This window comes from Chiloscyllium plagiosum, unplaced genomic scaffold, assembly GCF_037043375.1.
Source record: "Chiloscyllium plagiosum isolate Xiang-an unplaced genomic scaffold, Cpla_swu_hap1 HiC_scaffold_37, whole genome shotgun sequence".
Classification (NCBI taxonomy): domain Eukaryota; kingdom Metazoa; phylum Chordata; class Chondrichthyes; order Orectolobiformes; family Hemiscylliidae; genus Chiloscyllium; species Chiloscyllium plagiosum.
In genome coordinates, this window is record NW_028270175.1 from 59,162,768 (window position 1) to 59,187,350 (window position 24,583).

Genomic DNA, 24,583 nt, shown 5'->3' on the forward strand with positions numbered 1-24,583 from the left:
CACTCATTCTCTCTCACACACACATTCTCTCTCTCACACACACATTCTCTCCCTCACACACATTCTCTCTCTCACACATACACACATTCTCTCTCTCACACACACATTCTCTCTCCCACACACATTCTCTCTCTCACCCACACATTCTCTCTCACACACACATTCACTCTCTCACACACACACATTCTCTCTCTCACACACACATTCACTCCATCACACACCTTCTCCCTCTCACACACACATTCTCTCTCTCACACACACATTCTCTCTCTCACACACACATTCTCTCTCACACACACATTCTCTCTCACACACGCATACTCGCTCACACACAGGCATTCTCTCTCTCAAACACATTCTTTCTCTCACACACACGCATTCTCTCCATCACACACATTCTCTATCTCTCTCACACACACATTCTCTCTCACACACACATATTCTCTCTCACACACGCATTCTCTCTCACACACACACATTCTCTCTCTCACACACACATTCTCACTCTCTCTCAAACACACATTCTCTCTCTTACACACGTATTCTCTCTCACACACACATTCTCTCTCTCACACACACATTCTCTCTCTCACACACACATTCTCTCTCTCACACACACACTTTCTCTCCCTCACACACATTCTCTATCCCTCTCATACACTCTCTCTCTCTCACACACACATTCTCTCTCACACACACACATTCTCTCTCTCACACACACATTCTCTCTCACACACACACATTCTCTCTCACACACACATTCTCTCCCTCACACACATTCTCTCTCTCACACACACACACATTCTCTCTCTCACACACACATTCTCTCTCACACACACACATTCTCTCCCTCACACACTCATTCTCTCTCACTCACACATTCTCTCTCACACACACATTCTCTCTCTCACACACACATTCTCTCCCTCACAAACATTCTCTCTCTCTCACACACACACATTCTCTCTCTCACACACACATTCTCTCTCCCACACACATTCTCTCTCTCACCAACACATTCTCTCTCACACACACATTCTCTCTCACACACACACACATGCTCTCTCTCACACACACATTCTCTCTCTCACACACTCATTTTCTCTCTCACGCACACATTCTCTCTCACACACACACACATTCTTTCACACACACACATTCACTCCATCACACACCTTCTCCCTCTCACACACACATTCTCTCTCACACACACACATTCTCTCTCTGACACACACATTCTCTCTCACACACACATTCTCTCTCACACACGCATACTCGCTCACACACAGGCATTCTCTCTCTCAAACACATTCTTTCTCTCACACACACGCATTCTCTCCATCACACACATTCTCTATCTCTCTCACACACACATTCTCTCCCACACACACATATTCTCTCTCACACACGCATTCTCTCTCACACACACATTCTCTCTCTCACACACACATTCTCTCTCTCTCTCAAACACACATTCTCTCTCTCACACACAAACACATTTTCTCTCACACGCACATTCTCTCTCTCACACACACATTCTGTCTCACACACACATTCTCTATCTCACACACATTCTCTCTCACACACACATTCTCTCTCTCACACCCACATTCTCTCCCTCACACACATTCTCTCTCCCTCTCACACACACACATTCTCTCTCACAAACACACATTCTCTCTCTCACACTCATTCTCTCACAACATTAATTCTATCTCACAAACACGCATTCTCTCCCTCACACACACATTCTCTCTCTCACACACACATTCTCTCACACACACACACATTCTTTCACACACACACATTCTCTCTCTCACACACACATTTCCTCTCTTACACACGCATTCTCTCTCACACACACGTTCTCTCTCACACAAACATTCTCTCTCTCACACACGCAAATTCTCTCACACACACACATTCTCCCTCTCTCAAACACATTCTTTCTCTCACACACACGCATTCTCTCCCTCACACACATTCTCGATCTCTCTCACACACACATTCTCTCTCACACACACACACATTTTCTCTCACACGCACATTCTCTCACTCACACACACATTCTGTCTCACACACACATTCTCTCTCTCTCTCAAACACACATTCTCTCACTCACACACACACATTTTCTCTCACACGCACATTCTCTCTCTCACACACACATTCTGTCTCACACACACATTCTCTCTCTCACACACATTCTCTCTCACACACACATTCTCTCTCTCACACCGACATTCTCTCCCTCACACACATTCTCTCTCTCTCACACACACACATTCTCTCTCTCACACACTTTCTCTCCCTTCCACACGTATTCTCTCTCACACACACACATTCTCTCTCTCACACACACACATTCTCTCTCACACACACATTCTCTCTCTCACACACACACATTCTCTCTCACAAACACACTCTCTCTCTCACACAAACATTCTCTCTCACACACACACATTCTCTCTAACACACACACATTCTCTCTAACACACACACATTCTCTCTCACACACGCATTCCCTCTGTCACACACACATTCTCTCTCACACACACACATTCTCTCTCTCTCTCACGCACACATTCTCTCTCTCACACACACATTCTCTCCCTCAAACACACATTTTCTCCCTCACACACATTCTCTCTCTGTCACACACACATTCTCTCACACACACACACATTCTCTCTCTCACACACACACATTATCTCTCACACACACATTCTCTCTCTCACACACACATATGCTCTCTCTCACACACACATTCTCTCTCACACACACACACATTCTCTCTCACACACACACATTCTCTCTCACACACACTCATTTTCTCTCTCACACACACATTCTCTCTCACACACACACATTCTCTCTCACACACACATTCTCTCCCTCACACACATTCTCTCTCTCTCACACACACACATTCTCTCTCACACACACACATTCTCTCTTTCACACACACATTCTCTCCCTCACACACTCATTCTCTCACACACACACATTCTCTCTCACACACACATTCTCTCTCTCTCACACACACATTCTCTCCCTCACACACATTCTCTCTCTCTCACACACACACATTCTCTCTCTCACACACACATTCTCTCTCCCACACACATTCTCTCTCTCACCCACACATTCTCTCTCACACACACATTCTCTCTCTCTCACACACATTCTCTCTCTAATCCAAACATTCTCTCTCACACACACATTCTCTCTCTCACACACACATATGCTCTCTCTCACACACACATTCTCTCTCTCACACACACACATTCTCTCTCTCTCACACACACATTCTCTCTCACACACACTCATTTTCTCTCTCATACACACATTCTCTCTCACACACACACATTCTCTCTCTCACACCCACATTTTCTCTTTCACACACACATTCTCTCCCTCACACACTCATTCTCTCCCTCACACACTCATTCTCTCTCACACACACATTCTCTCTCACACACACACATTCTCTCCCTCACACACATTCCCTCTCTCACACACACACACATTCTCTCTCTCACACACACATTCTCTCTCCCACACACATTCTCTCTCTCACCCACACATTCTCTCTCACACACACATTCACTCTCTCACACACACACATTCTCTCTCTCACACACACATTCACTCCATCACACACCTTCTCCCTCTCACACACACATTCTCTCTCACACACACACATTCTCTCTCTCACACACACATTCTCTCTCACACACACATTCTCTCTCACACACGCATACTCGCTCACACACAGGCATTCTCTCTCTCAAACACATTCTTTCTCTCACACACACGCATTCTCTCCATCACACACATTCTCTATCTCTCTCACACACACATTCTCTCTCACACACACATATTCTCTCTCACACACGCATTCTCTCTCTCACACACACATTCTCTCTCTCACACACAGATTCTCAGTCTCTTTCAAACACACATTCTCTCTCTTACACACGTATTCTCTCTCACACACACATTCTCTCTCTCACACACACATTCTCTCTCTCACACACACATTCTCTCTCTCACACACACACTTTCTCTCCCTCACACACATTCTCTATCCCTCTCATACACACTCTCTCTCTCACACACACATTCTCTCTCACACACACACATTCTCTCTCACACACACACATTCTCTCTCTCACACACACATTCTCTCTCACACACACATTCTCTCTCACACACACATTCTCTCCCTCACACACATTCTCTCTCTCTCACACACACACATTCTCTCTCTCACACACACATTCTCTCTCTCACACACACATTCTCTCCCTCACACACTCATTCTCTCTCACTCACACATTCTCTTTCTCACACACATTCTCTCTCTCACACACACATTCTCTCCCTCACACACATTCTCTCTCTCTCACACACACATTTTCTCTCTCTCACACACACATTCTCTCTCCCACACACATTCTCTCTCTCACCCACACATTCTCTCTCACACACACATTCTCTCTCTCACACACACACATGCTCTCTCTCACACACACATTCTTTCTCTCACACACTCATTTTCTCTCTCACGCACACATTCTCTCACACACACACACACATTCTTTCACACACACACATTCACTCCATCACACACCTTCTCCCTCTCACACACACATTCTCTCTCACACACACACATTCTCTCTCTCACACACACATTCTCTCTCACACACACATTCTCTCTCACACACGCATACTCGCTCACACACAGGCATTCTCTCTCTCAAACACATTCTTTCTCTCACACACACGCATTCTCTCCATCACACACATTCTCTCTCTCACACACACATTCTCTCTCTCTCTCAAACACACATTCTCTCTCTCACACACAAACACATTTTCTCTCACACACACATTCACTCCATCACACAACTTCTCCCTCTCACACACACATTCTCTCTCACACACACACATTCTCTCTCTTACACACGTATTCTCTCTCACACACACATTCTCTCTCACACACGCATACTCGCTCACACACAGGCATTCTCTCTGTCAAACACATTCTTTCTCTCACACACACGCATTCTCTCCATCACACACATTCTCTATCTCTCTCACACACACATTCTCTCTCACACACACATATTCTCTCTCACACACGCATTCTCTCTCACACACACACATTCTCTCTCTCACACACACATTCTCACTCTCTCTCAAACAAACATTCTCTCTCTTACACACGTATTCTCTCTCACACACACATTCTCTCTCTCACACACACATTCTCTCTCTCACACACACATTCTCTCTCTCACACACACACTTTCTCTCCCTCACACACATTCTCTATCCCTCTCATACACACTCTCTCTCTCACACACACACATTCTCTCTCACACACACACATTCTCTCTCTCACACACACATTCTCTCTCTCACACACACATTCTCTCTCACACACACACATTCTCTCTCACACACACATTCTCTCCCTCACACACATTCTCTCTCTCTCACACACACACATTCTCTCTCTCACACACACATTCTCTCTCTCACACACACATTCTCTCCCTCACACACTCATTCTCTCTCACTCACACATTCTCTCTCACACACACATTCTCTCTCTCACACACACATTCTCTCCCTCACACACATTCTCTCTCTCTCACACACACACATTCTCTCTCACACACACACATTCTCTCTCTCACACACACATTCTCTCTCTCACCCACACATTCTCTCTCACACGCACATTCTCTCTCTCACGCACACACATGCTCTCTCTCACACACACATTCTCTCTCTCACACACTCATTTTCTCTCTCACGCACACATTCTCTCACACACACACACACATTCTTTCACACACACACATTCACTCCATCACACACCTTCTCCCTCTCACACACACATTCTCTCTCACACACACACATTCTCTCTCTCACACACACATTCTCCCTCACACACACATTCTCTCTCACAGACGCATACTCGCTCACACACAGGCATTCTCTCTCTCAAACACATTCTTTCTCTCACACACACGCATTCTCTCCATCACACACATTCTCTATCTCTCTCACACACACATTCTCTCCCACACACACATATTCTCTCTCACACACGCATTCTCTCTCACACACACACATTCTCTCTCTCACACACACATTCTCTCTCTCTCTCAAACACACATTCTCTCTCTCTCACACAAACACATTTTCTCTCACACGCACCTTCTCTCTCTCACACACACATTCTGTCTCACACACACATTCTCTATCTCACACACATTCTCTCTCACACACACATTCTCTCTCTCACACCCACATTCTCTCCCTCACACACATTCTCTCTCCCTCTCACACACACACATTCTCTCTCACAAACACACATTCTCTCTCTCACACACTCATTCTCTCACACACATTAATTCTATCTCACAAACACGCATTCTCTCCCTCACACACACATTCTCTCTCACACACACACATTCTCTCACACACACACACATTCTTTCACACACACACATTCTCTCTCTCACACACACATTTCCTCTCTTACACACGCATTCTCTCTCACACACACGTTCTCTCTCTCACGCACACATTCTCTCTCTCACACACGCAAATTCTCTCACACACACACATTCTCCCTCTCTCAAACACATTCTTTCTCTCACACACACGCATTCTCTCCCTCACACACATTCTCTATCATACACACATATTCTCTCTCACACACGCATTCTCTCACACACACACATTCTCTCTCTCACACACATTCTCTCTCTCACACACACACACATTCTCTCTCTCACACACACATTCTCTCTCCCACACACATTCTCTCTCTCACCCACACATTCTCTCTCACACACACATTCACTCTCTCACACACACACATTCTCTCTTTCACACACACATTCACTCCATCACACACCTTCTCCCTCTCACACACACATTCTCTCTCACACACACACATTCTCTCTCTCACACACACATTCTCTCACACACACACATTCTCTCTCACACACGCATACTCGCTCACACACAGGCATTCTCTCTCTCAAACACATTCTCTCTCTCACACACACGCATTCTCTCCATCACACACATTCTCCATCTCTCTCACACACACATTCTCTCTCACACACACATATTCTCTCTCACACACGCATTCTCTCTCTCACACACACATTCTCTCTCTCACACACACATTCTCAGTCTCTCTCAAACACACATTCTCTCTCTTACACACGTATTCTCTCTCACACACACATTCTCTCTCTCACACACACATTCTCTCTCTCACACACACATTCTCTCTCTCACACACACACTTTCTCTCCCTCACACACATTCTCTATCCCTCTCATACACACTCTCTCTCTCACACACACATTCTCTCTCACACACACACATTCTCTCTCACACACACACATTCTCTCTCTCACACACACATTCTCTCTCACACACACATTCTCTCTCACACACACATTCTCTCCCTCACACACATTCTCTCTCTCTCACACACACACATTCTCTCTCTCACACACACATTCTCTCTCTCACACACACATTCTCTCCCTCACACACTCATTCTCTCTCACTCACACATTCTCTTTCACACACACATTCTCTCTCTCACACACACATTCTCTCCCTCACACACATTCTCTCTCTCTCACACACACACATTCTCTCTCTCACACACACATTCTCTCTCCCACACACATTCTCTCTCTCACCCACACATTCTCTCTCACACACATTCTCTCTCACACACACACACATGCTCTCTCTCACACACACATTCTCTCTCTCACACACTCATTTTCTCTCTCACGCACACATTCTCTCACACACACACACACATTCTTTCACACACACACATTCACTCCATCACACACCTTCTCCCTCTCACACACACATTCTCTCTCACACACACACATTCTCTCTCTCACACACACATTCTCTCTCACACACACATTCTCTCTCACACACGCATACTCGCTCACACACAGGCATTCTCTCTCTCAAACACATTCTTTCTCTCACACACACGCATTCTCTCCATCACACACATTCTCTATCTCTCTCACACACACATTCTCTCCCACACACACATATTCTCTCTCACACACGCATTCTCTCTCACACACACACATTCTCTCTCTCACACACACATTCTCTCTCTCTCTCAAACACACATTCTCTCTCTCACACACAAACACATTTTCTCTCACACGCACATTCTCTCTCTCACACACACATTCTGTCTCACACACACATTCTCTATCTCACACACATTCTCTCTCACACACACATTCTCTCTCTCACACCCACATTCTCTCCCTCACACACATTCTCTCTCCCTCTCACACACACACATTCTCTCTCACAAACACACATTCTCTCTCTCACACACTCATTCTCTCACACACATTAATTCTATCTCACAAACACGCATTCTCTCCCTCACACACACATTCTCTCTCACACACACACATTCTCTCACACACACACACATTCTTTCACACACACACATTCTCTCTCTCACACACACATTTCCTCTCTTACACACGCATTCTCTCTCACACACACGTTCTCTCTCTCACGCACACATTCTCTCTCTCACACACGCAAATTCTCTCACACACACACATTCTCCCTCTCTCAAACACATTCTTTCTCTCACACACACGCATTCTCTCCCTCACACACATTCTCTATCTCTCTCACACACACATTCTCTCTCACACACACATATTCTCTCTCACACACGCATTCTCTCACACACACACATTCTCTCTCTCACACACATTCTCTCTCTCTCACACACACACATTCTCTCTCTCACACACACATTCTCTCTCCCACACACATTCTCTCTCTCACCCACACATTCTCTCTCACACACACATTCACTCTCTCACACACACACATTCTCTCTCTCACACACACATTCACTCCATCACACACCTTCTCCCTCTCACACACACATTCTCTCTCACACACACACATTCTCTCTCTCACACACACATTCTCTCACACACACACATTCTCTCTCACACACGCATACTCGCTCACACACAGGCATTCTCTCTCTCAAACACATTCTTTCTCTCACACACACGCATTCTCTCCATCACACACATTCTCCATCTCTCTCACACACACATTCTCTCTCACACACACATATTCTCTCTCACACACGCATTCTCTCTCTCACACACACATTCTCTCTCTCACACACACATTCTCAGTCTCTCTCAAACACACATTCTCTCTCTTACACACGTATTCTCTCTCACACACACATTCTCTCTCTCACACCCACATTCTCTCCCTCACACACATTCTCTCTCTCTCACACACACACCCATTCTCTCTCACACACACACATTCTCTCTCTCACACACTCATTCTCTCACACACACGAATTCTCTCTCACACACACGCATTCTCTCCCACACACATACATTCTCTCTCACACACACACATTCTCTCACACGCACACATTCTTTCACACACACACATTCTCTCTCTCACACACAAAAACTCTCTCTTACACACGTATTCTCTCTCACACACACATTCTCTCTCTCACACACACATTCTCTCTCTCACACACGCAAATTCTCTCTCACACACACATTCTCCCTTTCTCAAACACATTCTTTCTCTCACACACACGCATTCTCTCCCTCACACACATTCTCTATCTCTCTCACTCACACATTCTCTCTCACACACACATATTCTCTCTCACACACGCATTCTCTCTCACACACACACATTCTCTCTCTCACACACACATTCTCTCTCTGTCTCACACACACATTCCCTCTCTCACACACATTCTCTCTCTTACACACGTATTCTCTCTCACACACACACATTCTCTCTCTCACACACACACATTCTCTCTCACACACACACATTCTCTCTCTCACACACACACATTCTCTCTCACACACACACACTCTCTGTCACACACACATTCTCTCTCACACACACACACTCTCTCTCACACACACATTCTCTCCCTCACACACACATTCTCTCCCTCACACATATTCTCTCTCTGTCACACACACACATTCTCTCTCTCACACACACACATTCTCACTCGCACACACATTCTCTCTCTCAGACACACATTCTCTCTCACACACCGATTCTCTCTCTCACACGCTCACATTCTCTCTCACACACACATTCTCTCTCACACACACACACGCATTCTCTCTCTCTCACACACACATTCTCTCTCCCACACACATTCTCTCTATCACCCACACATTCTCTCTCACACACATTTTCTCTCTCTCACACACACACATTCTCTCTCTCACACACACATTCTCTCTCTCACACGCACACATTCTCTCTCAAACACACATTCTCACTCACACACACACATTCTCTCTCACACACACACATTCTCTCTCACACACACACTCTCTCTCTCACACACACATTCTCTCTCACACACACACATTCTCACTCTCACACACACACATTCTCGCTAACACACACACATTCTCTCTCACACACGCAATCTCTCTCTCACGCACACATTCTCTCTCTCACACACACATTCTCTCTCTCTCACACATACACATTCTCTCTCTCACACACACATTCTCTCTCTGTCACACACACACATTCTCTCTCTCTCACACACACACATTCTCTCTCACACACGCAATCTCTCTCTCACGCACACATTCTCTCTCTCACACACACATTCTCTCTCTCTCACACACACACATTCTCTCTCTCACACGCTCACATTCTCTCTCACACACACATTCTCTCTCTCACACACACATTCTCTCTCTCTCACACACACACATTCTCTCTCTCTCACACACACATATGCTCTCTCTCACACACACATTCTCTCTCTCATACACACACATTCTCTCTCTCACACACACATTCTCTCTCACACACACTCATTTTCTCTCTCACACACACATTCTCTCTCACACACACACATTCTCTCTCACACACACATTCTCTCCCTCACACACATTCTCTCTCTCTCACACACACACATTCTCTCTCTCACACACACATTCTCTCTTTCACACACACATTCTCTCCCTCACACACTCATTCTCTCCCTCACACACTCATTCTCTCTCACACACACATTCTCTCTCTCACACACACATTCTCTCCCTCACACACATTCTCTCTCTCACACATACACACATTCTCTCTCTCACACACACATTCTCTCTCCCACACACATTCTCTCTCTCACCCACACATTCTCTCTCACACACACATTCACTCTCTCACACACACACATTCTCTCTCTCACACACACATTCACTCCATCACACACCTTCTCCCTCTCACACACACATTCTCTCTCTCACACACACATTCTCTCTCTCACACACACATTCTCTCTCACACACACATTCTCTCTCACACACGCATACTCGCTCACACACAGGCATTCTCTCTCTCAAACACATTCTTTCTCTCACACACACGCATTCTCTCCATCACACACATTCTCTATCTCTCTCACACACACATTCTCTCTCACACACACATATTCTCTCTCACACACGCATTCTCTCTCACACACACACATTCTCTCTCTCACACACACATTCTCACTCTCTCTCAAACACACATTCTCTCTCTTACACACGTATTCTCTCTCACACACACATTCTCTCTCTCACACACACATTCTCTCTCTCACACACACATTCTCTCTCTCACACACACACTTTCTCTCCCTCACACACATTCTCTATCCCTCTCATACACTCTCTCTCTCTCACACACACATTCTCTCTCACACACACACATTCTCTCTCTCACACACACATTCTCTCTCACACACACACATTCTCTCTCACACACACATTCTCTCCCTCACACACATTCTCTCTCTCACACACACACACATTCTCTCTCTCACACACACATTCTCTCTCACACACACACATTCTCTCCCTCACACACTCATTCTCTCTCACTCACACATTCTCTCTCACACACACATTCTCTCTCTCACACACACATTCTCTCCCTCACAAACATTCTCTCTCTCTCACACACACACATTCTCTCTCTCACACACACATTCTCTCTCCCACACACATTCTCTCTCTCACCCACACATTCTCTCTCTCACACACATTCTCTCTCACACACACACACATGCTCTCTCTCACACACACATTCTCTCTCTCACACACTCATTTTCTCTCTCACGCACACATTCTCTCACACACACACACACATTCTTTCACACACACACATTCACTCCATCACACACCTTCTCCCTCTCACACACACATTCTCTCTCACACACACACATTCTCTCTCTCACACACACATTCTCTCTCACACACACATTCTCTCTCACACACGCATACTCGCTCACACACAGGCATTCTCTCTCTCAAACACATTCTTTCTCTCACACACACGCATTCTCTCCATCACACACATTCTCTATCTCTCTCACACACACATTCTCTCCCACACACACATATTCTCTCTCACACACGCATTCTCTCTCACACACACATTCTCTCTCTCACACACACATTCTCTCTCTCTCTCAAACACACATTCTCTCTCTCACACACAAACACATTTTCTCTCACACGCACATTCTCTCTCTCACACACACATTCTGTCTCACACACACATTCTCTATCTCACACACATTCTCTCTCACACACACATTCTCTCTCTCACACCCACATTCTCTCCCTCACACACATTCTCTCTCCCTCTCACACACACACATTCTCTCTCACAAACACACATTCTCTCTCTCACACTCATTCTCTCACACACATTAATTCTATCTCACAAACACGCATTCTCTCCCTCACACACACATTCTCTCTCACACACACACATTCTCTCACACACACACACATTCTTTCACACACACACATTCTCTCTCTCACACACACATTTCCTCTCTTACACACGCATTCTCTCTCACACACACGTTCTCTCTCACACAAACATTCTCTCTCTCACACACGCAAATTCTCTCTCACACACACATTCTCCCTCTCTCAAACACATTCTTTCTCTCACACACACGCATTCTCTCCCTCACACACATTCTCGATCTCTCTCACACACACATTCTCTCTCACACACACACACATTTTCTCTCACACGCACATTCTCTCACTCACACACACATTCTGTCTCACACACACATTCTCTCTCTCTCTCAAACACACATTCTCTCACTCACACACACACATTTTCTCTCACACGCACATTCTCTCTCTCACACACACATTCTGTCTCACACACACATTCTCTCTCTCACACACATTCTCTCTCACACACACATTCTCTCTCTCACACCGACATTCTCTCCCTCACACACATTCTCTCTCTCTCACACACACACATTCTCTCTCTCACACACTTTCTCTCCCTTCCACACGTATTCTCTCTCACACACACACATTCTCTCTCTCACACACACACATTCTCTCTCACACACACACATTCTCTCTCACAAACACACTCTCTCTCACACACAAACATTCTCTCTCACACACACACATTCTCTCTAACACACACACACATTCTCTCTAACACACACACATTCTCTCTCACACACGCATTCCCTCTGTCACACACACATTCTCTCTCACACACACACATTCTCTCTCTCTCTCACGCACACATTCTCTCTCTCACACACACATTCTCTCCCTCAAACACACATTTTCTCCCTCACACACATTCTCTCTCTGTCACACACACATTCTCTCACACACACACACATTCTCTCTCTCACACACACACATTCTCTCTCACACACACATTCTCTCTCTCACACACACATATGCTCTCTCTCACACACACATTCTCTCTCACACACACACACATTCTCTCTCACACACACACATTCTCTCTCACACACACTCATTTTCTCTCTCACACACACATTCTCTCTCACACACACACATTCTCTCTCACACACACATTCTCTCCCTCACACACATTCTCTCTCTCTCACACACACACATTCTCTCTCACACACACACATTCTCTCTTTCACACACACATTCTCTCCCTCACACACTCATTCTCTCACACACACACATTCTCTCTCACACACACATTCTCTCTCTCTCACACACACATTCTCTCCCTCACACACATTCTCTCTCTCTCACACACACACATTCTCTCTCTCACACACACATTCTCTCTCCCACACACATTCTCTCTCTCACCCACACATTCTCTCTCACACACACATTCTCTCTCTCTCACACACATTCTCTCTCTAATCCAAACATTCTCTCTCACACACACATTCTCTCTCTCACACACACATATGCTCTCTCTCACACACACATTCTCTCTCTCACACACACATTCTCTCTCTCTCACACACACATTCTCTCTCACACACACTCATTTTCTCTCTCATACACACATTCTCTCTCACACACACAGATTCTCTCTCTCACACCCACATTTTCTCTTTCACACACACATTCTCTCCCTCACACACTCATTCTCTCCCTCACACACTCATTCTCTCTCACACACACATTCTCTCTCACACACACACATTCTCTCCCTCACACACATTCCCTCTCTCACACACACACACATTCTCTCTCTCACACACACATTCTCTCTCCCACACACATTCTCTCTCTCACCCACACATTCTCTCTCACACACACATTCACTCTCTCACACACACACATTCTCTCTCTCACACACACATTCACTCCATCACACACCTTCTCCCTCTCACACACACATTCTCTCTCACACACACACATTCTCTCTCTCACACACACATTCTCTCTCACACACACATTCTCTCTCACACACGCATACTCGCTCACACACAGGCATTCTCTCTCTCAAACACATTCTTTCTCTCACACACACGCATTCTCTCCATCACACACATTCTCTATCTCTCTCACACACACATTCTCTCTCACACACACATATTCTCTCTCACACACGCATTCTCTCTCTCACACACACATTCTCTCTCTCACACACACATTCTCAGTCTCTCTCAAACACACATTCTCTCTCTTACACACGTATTCTCTCTCACACACACATTCTCTCTCTCACACACACATTCTCTCTCTCACACACACATTCTCTCTCTCACACACACACTTTCTCTCCCTCACACACATTCTCTATCCCTCTCATACACACTCTCTCTCTCACACACACATTCTCTCTCACACACACACATTCTCTCTCACACACACACATTCTCTCTCTCACACACACATTCTCTCTCACACACACATTCTCTCTCACACACACATTCTCTCCCTCACACACATTCTCTCTCTCTCACACACACACATTCTCTCTCTCACACACACATTCTCTCTCTCACACACACATTCTCTCCCTCACACACTCATTCTCTCTCACTCACACATTCTCTTTCTCACACACATTCTCTCTCTCACACACACATTCTCTCCCTCACACACATTCTCTCTCTCTCACACACACACATTCTCTCTCTCACACACACATTCTCTCTCCCACACACATTCTCTCTCTCACCCACACATTCTCTCTCACACACACATTCTCTCTCTCACACACACACATGTTCTCTCTCACACACACATTCTTTCTCTCACACACTCATTTTCTCTCTCACGCACACATTCTCTCACACACACACACACACACATTCTTTCACACACACACATTCACTCCATCACACACCTTCTCCCTCTCACACACACATTCTCTCTCACACACACACATTCTCTCTCTCACACACACATTCTCTCTCACACACACATTCTCTCTCACACACGCATACTCGCTCACACACAGGCATTCTCTCTCTCAAACACATTCTTTCTCTCACACACACGCATTCTCTCCATCACACACATTCTCTCTCTCACACACACATTCTCTCTCTCTCTCAAACACACATTCTCTCTCTCACACACAAACACATTTTCTCTCACACACACATTCACTCCATCACACAACTTCTCCCTCTCACACACACATTCTCTCTCACACACACACATTCTCTCTCTTACACACGTATTCTCTCTCACACACACATTCTCTCTCTCACACACGCATACTCGCTCACACACAGGCATTCTCTCTGTCAAACACATTCTTTCTCTCACACACACGCATTCTCTCCATCACACACATTCTCTATCTCTCTCACACACACATTCTCTCTCACACACACATATTCTCTCTCACACACGCATTCTCTCTCACACACACACATTCTCTCTCTCACACACACATTCTCACTCTCTCTCAAACAAACATTCTCTCTCTTACACACGTATTCTCTCTCACACACACATTCTCTCTCTCACACACACATTCTCTCTCTCACACACACATTCTCTCTCTCACACACACACTTTCTCTCCCTCACACACATTCTCTATCCCTCTCATACACACTCTCTCTCTCACACACACACATTCTCTCTCACACACACACATTCTCTCTCTCACACACACATTCTCTCTCTCACACACACATTCTCTCTCACACACACACATTCTCTCTCACACACACATTCTCTCCCTCACACACATTCTCTCTCTCTCACACACACACATTCTCTCTCTCACACACACATTCTCTCTCTCACACACACATTCTCTCCCTCACACACTCATTCTCTCTCACTCACACATTCTCTCTCACACACACATTCTCTCTCTCACACACACATTCTCTCCCTCACACACATTCTCTCTCTCTCACACACACACATTCTCTCTCACACACACACATTCTCTCTCTCACACACACATTCTCTCTCTCACCCACACATTCTCTCTCACACGCACATTCTCTCTCTCACGCACACACATGCTCTCTCTCACACACACATTCTCTCTCTCACACACTCATTTTCTCTCTCACGCACACATTCTCTCTCACACACACACACATTCTTTCACACACACACATTCACTCCATCACACACCTTCTCCCTCTCACACACACATTCTCTCTCACACACACACATTCTCTCTCTCACACACACATTCTCTCTCACACACACATTCTCTCTCACACACGCATACTCGCTCACACACAGGCATTCTCTCTCTCAAACACATTCTTTCTCTCACACACACGCATTCTCTCCATCACACACATTCTCTATCTCTCTCACACACACATTCTCTCCCACACACACATATTCTCTCTCACACACGCATTCTCTCTCACACACACACATTCTCTCTCTCACACACACATTCTCTCTCTCTCTCAAACACACATTCTCTCTCTCTCACACAAACACATTTTCTCTCACACGCACATTCTCTCTCTCACACACACATTCTGTCTCACACACACATTCTCTATCTCACACACATTCTCTCTCACACACACATTCTCTCTCTCACACCCACATTCTCTCCCTCACACACATTCTCTCTCCCTCTCACACACACACATTCTCTCTCACAAACACACATTCTCTCTCTCACACACTCATTCTCTCACACACATTAATTCTATCTCACAAACACGCATTCTCTCCCTCACACACACATTCTCTCTCACACACACACATTCTCTCACACACACACACATTCTTTCACACACACACATTCTCTCTCTCACACACACATTTCCTCTCTTACACACGCATTCTCTCTCACACACACGTTCTCTCTCTCACGCACACATTCTCTCTCTCACACACGCAAATTCTCTCACACACACACATTCTCCCTCTCTCAAACACATTCTTTCTCTCACACACACGCATTCTCTCCCTCACACACATTCTCTATCATACACACATATTCTCTCTCACACACGCATTCTCTCACACACACACATTCTCTCTCTCACACACATTCTCTCTCTCACACACACACACATTCTCTCTCTCACACACACATTCTCTCTCCCACACACATTCTCTCTCTCACCCACACATTCTCTCTCACACACACATTCACTCTCTCACACACACACATTCTCTCTCTCACGCACACATTCACTCCATCACACACCTTCTCCCTCTCACACACACATTCTCTCTCACACACACACTTTCTCTCTCTCACACACACATTCTCTCACACACACACATTCTCTCTCACACACGCATACTCGCTCACACACAGGCATTCTCTCTCTCAAACACATTCTTTCTCTCACACACACGCATTCTCTCCATCACACACATTCTCCATCTCTCTCACACACACATTCTCTCTCACACACACATATTCTCTCTCACACACTCATTCTCTCTCTCACACACACATTCTCTCTCTCACACACACATTCTCAGTCTCTCTCAAACACACATTCTCTCTCTTACACACGTATTCTCTCTCACACACACATTCTCTCTCTCACACACACATTCTCTCTCTCACACACACATTCTCTCTCTCACACACACACTTTCTCTCCCTCACACACATTCTCTATCCCTCTCATACACACTCTCTCTCTCACACACACATTCTCTCTCACACACACACATTCTCTCTCACAAACACACATTCTCTCTCTCACACACACATTCTCTCTCACACACACATTCTCTCTCACACACACATTCTCTCCCTCACACACATTCTCTCTCTCTCACACAGACACATTCTCTCTCTCACACACACATTCTCTCTCTCACACACACATTCTCTCCCTCACACACTCATTCTCTCTCACTCACACATTCTCTTTCACACACACATTCTCTCTCTCACACACACATTCTCTCCCTCACACACATTCTCTCTCTCTCACACACACACATTCTCTCTCTCACACACACATTCTCTCTCCCACACACATTCTCTCTCTCACCCACACATTCTCTCTCACACACACATTCTCTCTCTCACACACACACATGCTCTCTCTCACACACACATTCTCTCTCTCACACACTCATTTTCTCTCTCACGCACACATTCTCTCACACACACACACACATTCTTTCACACACACACATTCACTCCATCACACACCTTCTCCCTCTCACACACACATTCTCTCTCATACACACACATTCTCTCTCTCACACACACATTCTCTCTCACACACACATTCTCTCTCACACACGCATACTCGCTCACACACAGGCATTCTCTCTCTCAAACACATTCTTTCTCTCACACACACGCATTCTCTCCATCACACACATTCTCTATCTCTCTCACACACACATTCTCTCCCACACACATATATTCTCTCTCACACACGCATTCTCTCTCACACACACACATTCTCTCTCTCACACACACATTCTCTCTCTCTCTCAAACACACATTCTCTCTCTCACACACAAACCCATTTTCTCTCACACGCACATTCTCTCTCTCACACACACATTCTGTCTCACACACACATTCTCTATCTCACACACATTCTCTCTCACACACACATTCTCTCTCTCACACCCACATTCTCTCCCTCACACACATTCTCTCTCCCTCTCACACACACACATTCTCTCTCACAAACACACATTCTCTCTCTCACACACTCATTCTCTCACACACATTAATTCTATCTCACAAACACGCATTCTCTCCCTCACACACACATTCTCTCTCACACACACACATTCTCTCACACACACACACATTCTTTCACACACACACATTCTCTCTCTCACACACACATTTCCTCTCTTACACACGCATTCTCTCTCACACACACGTTCTCTCTCTCACGCACACATTCTCTCTCTCACACACGCAAATTCTCTCACACACACACATTCTCCCTCTCTCAAACACATTCTTTCTCTCACACACACGCATTCTCTCCCTCACACACATTCTCTATCTCTCTCACACACACATTCTCTCTCACACACACATATTCTCTCTCACACACGCATTCTCTCACACACACACATTCTCTCTCTCACACACATTCTCACTCTCACACACACACACATTCTCTCTCTCACACACACATTCTCTCTCCCACACACATTCTCTCTCTCACCCACACATTCTCTCTCACACACACATTCACTCTCTCACACACACACATTCTCTCTCTCACACACAAAGTCACTCCATCACACACCTTCTCCCTCTCACACACACATTCTCTCTCACACACACACATTCTCTCTCTCACACACACATTCTCTCACACACACACATTCTCTCTCACACACGCATACTCGCTCACACACAGGCATTCTCTCTCTCAAACACATTCTTTCTCTCACACACACGCATTCTCTCCATCACACACATTCTCCATCTCTCTCACACACACATTCTCTCTCACACACACATATTCTCTCTCACACACGCATTCTCTCTCTCACACACACATTCTCTCTCACACACACACATTCTCAGTCTCTCTCAAACACACATTCTCTCTCTTACACACGTATTCTCTCTCACACACACATTCTCTCTCTCACACACACATTCTCTCTCTCACACACACATTCTCTCTCTCACACACACATTCTCTCTCTCACACACACACTTTCTCTCCCTCACACACATTCTCTATCCCTCTCATACACACTCTCTCTCACACACACACATTCTCTCTCACACACACACATTCTCTCTCACACACACACATTCTCTCTCTCACACACACATTCTCTCTCACACACACATTCTCTCTCACACACACATTCTCTCCCTCACACACATTCTCTCTCTCTCACACACACACATTCTCTCTCTCACACACACATTCTCTCTCTCACACACACATTCTCTCCCTCACACACTCATTCTCTCTCACTCACACATTCTCTTTCACACACACATTCTCTCTCTCACACACACATTCTCTCCCTCACACACATTCTCTCTCTCTCACACACACACATTCTCTCTCTCACACACACATTCTCTCTCCCACACACATTCTCTCTCTCACCCACACATTCTCTCTCACACACACATTCTCTCTCTCACACACACACATGCTCTCTCTCACACACACATTCTCTCTCTCACACACTCATTTTCTCTCTCACGCACACATTCTCTCACACACACACGCACATTCTTTCACACACACACAATCACTCCATCACACACCTTCTCCCTCTCACACACACATTCTCTCTCACACACACACATTCTCTCTCTCACACACACATTCTCTCTCACACACACATTCTCTCTCACACACGCATACTCGCTCACACACAGGCATTCTCTCTCTCAAACACATTCTTTCTCTCACACACACGCATTCTCTCCATCACACACATTCTCTATCTCTCTCACACGCACATTCTCTCCCACACACACATATTCTCTCTCACACACGCATTCTCTCTCACACACACATTCTCTCTCTCACACACACATTCTCTCTCTCTCTCAAACACACATTCTCTCTCTCACACACAAACACATTTTTTCTCACACGCACTTTCTCTCTCTCACACACACATTCTGTCTCACACACACATTCTCTATCTCACACACATTCTCTCTCACACACACATTCTCTCTCTCACACCCACATTCTCTCCCTCACACACATTCTCTCTCCCTCTCACACACACACATTCTCTCTCACAAACACCCATTCTCTCTCTCACAATCATTCTCTCACACACATTAATTCTATCTCACAAACACGCATTCTCTCCCTCACACACACATTCTCTCTCACACACACACATTCTCTCACACACACACACATTCTTTCACACACACACATTCTCTCTCTCACACACACATTTCCTCTCTTACACACGCATTCTCTCTCACACACACGTTCTCTCTCACACACACATTCTCTCTCTCACACACGCAAATTCTCTCACACACACACATTCTCCCTCTCTCAAACACATTCTTTCTCTCACACACACGCATTCTCTCCCTCACACACATTCTCAATCTCTCTCACACACACATTCTCTCTCTCACACACACATTTCCTCTCTTACACACGCATTCTCTCTCACACACACATTTTCTCTCACACGCACATTCTCTCTCTCACACACACATTCTGTCTCACACACACATTCTCTCTCTCTCTCAAACACACATTCTCTCACTCACACACACACATTTTCTCTCACACGCACATTCTCTCTCTCACACACACATTCTGTCTCACACACACATTCTCTCTCTCACACACATTCTCTCTCACACACACATTCTCTCTCTCACACCGACATTCTCTCCCTCACACACATTCTCTCTCTCTCACACACACACATTCTCTCTCTCACACACTTTCTCTCCCTTCCACACGTATTCTCTCTCACACACACACATACTCTCTCTCACACACACACATTCTCTCTCACACACACATTCTCTCTCTCACACACACACATTCTCTCTCACAAACACACTCTCTCTCACACACAAACATTCTCTCTCACACACACACATTCTCTCTAACACACACACATTCTCTCTAACACACACACATTCTCTCTCACACACGCATTCTCTCTGTCACACACACATTCTCTCTCACATACACACATTCTCTCTCTCTCTCACGCACACATTCTCTCTCTCACACACACATTCTCTCCCTCAAAAACACATTCTCTCCCTCACACACATTCTCTCTCTGTCACACACACATTCTCTCTCACACACACACATTCTCTCTCTCACACACACACATTCTCTCTCACACACACATTCTCTCTCTCACACACACATATGCTCTCTCTCACACACACATTCTCTCTCTCACACACACACATTCTCTCTCACAAACACACTCTCTCTCTCACACAAACATTCTCTCTCACACACACACATTCTCTCTAACGCACACACATTCTCTCTAACACACACACATTCTCTCTCACACACGCATTCTCTCTGTCACACACACATTCTCTCTCACACACACACATTCTCTCTCTCTCAAACACATTCTTTCTCTCACACACACGCATTCTCTCCCTCACACACATTCTCTATCTCTTTCACACACACATTCTCTCTCACACACACATATTCTCTCTCACACACGCATTCTCTCACACACACACATTCTCTCTCTCACACACACATTCTCTCTCTCTCTCAAACACACATTCTCTCACTCACACACACACATTTTCTCTCACACGCACATTCTCTCTCTCTCACACACATTCTGTCTCACACACACATTCTCTCTCTCACACACATTCTCTCTCACACACACATTCGCTCTCTCACACCGACATTCTCTCCCTCACACACATTCTCTCTCTCTCTCACACACACATTCTCTCTCTCACACACTTTCTCTCCCTTCCACACGTATTCTCTCTCACACACACACATTCTCTCTCTCACACACACACATTCTCTCTCACACACACATTCTCTCTCTCACACACACACATTCTCTCTCACAAACACACTCTCTCTCTCACACAAACATTCTCTCTCACACACACACATTCTCTCTAACACACACACATTCTCTCTAACACACACACATTCTCTCTCACACACGCATTCTCTCTGTCACACACACATTCTCTCTCACACACACACATTCTCTCTCACTCTCACGCACACATTCTCTCTCTCACACACACATTCTCTCCCTCACACACACATTCTCTCCCTCACACACATTCTCTCTCTGTCACACACACATTCTCTCTCACACACACACATTCTCTCTCTCACACACACACATTCTCTCTCACACACACATTCTCTCTCTCACACACACATATGCTCTCTCTCTCACACACATTCTCTCTCTCACACACACACATTCTCTCTCTCACACACACATTCTCTCTCACACACACTCATTTTCTCTCTCACACACACATTCTCTCTCACACACACACATTCTCTCTCACACACACATTCTCTCCCTCACACACATTCTCTCTCTCTCACACACACACATTCTCTCTCTCACACACACATTCTCTCTTTCACACACACATTCTCTCCCTCACACACTCATTCTCTCTCACACACACATTCTCTCTCACACACACTCATTCTCTCTCACACACACATTCTCTCCCTCACACACATTCTCTCTCTCTCACACACACACATTCTCTCTCTCACACACACATTCTCTCTCCCACCCACACATTCTCTCTCACACACACATTCACTCTCTCACACACACACATTCTCTCTCTCACACACACATTCACTCCATCACACACCTTCTCCCTCTCACACACACATTCTCTCTCACACACACACATTCTCTCTCTTACACACGTATTCTCTCTCACACACACATTCTCTCTCACACACGCATACTCGCTCACACACAGGCATTCTCTCTCTCAAACACATTCTTTCTCTCACACACACGAATTCTCTCCATCACACACATTCTCTATCTCTCTCACACACACATTCTGTCTCACACACACATATTCTCTCTCACACACGCATTCTCTCTCACACACACACATTCTCTCTCTCACACACACATTCTCACTCTCTCAAACACACATTCTCTCTCTTACACACGTATTCTCTCTCACACACACATTCTCTCTCTCACACAGACATTCTCTCTCTCACACACACATTCTCTCTCTCACACA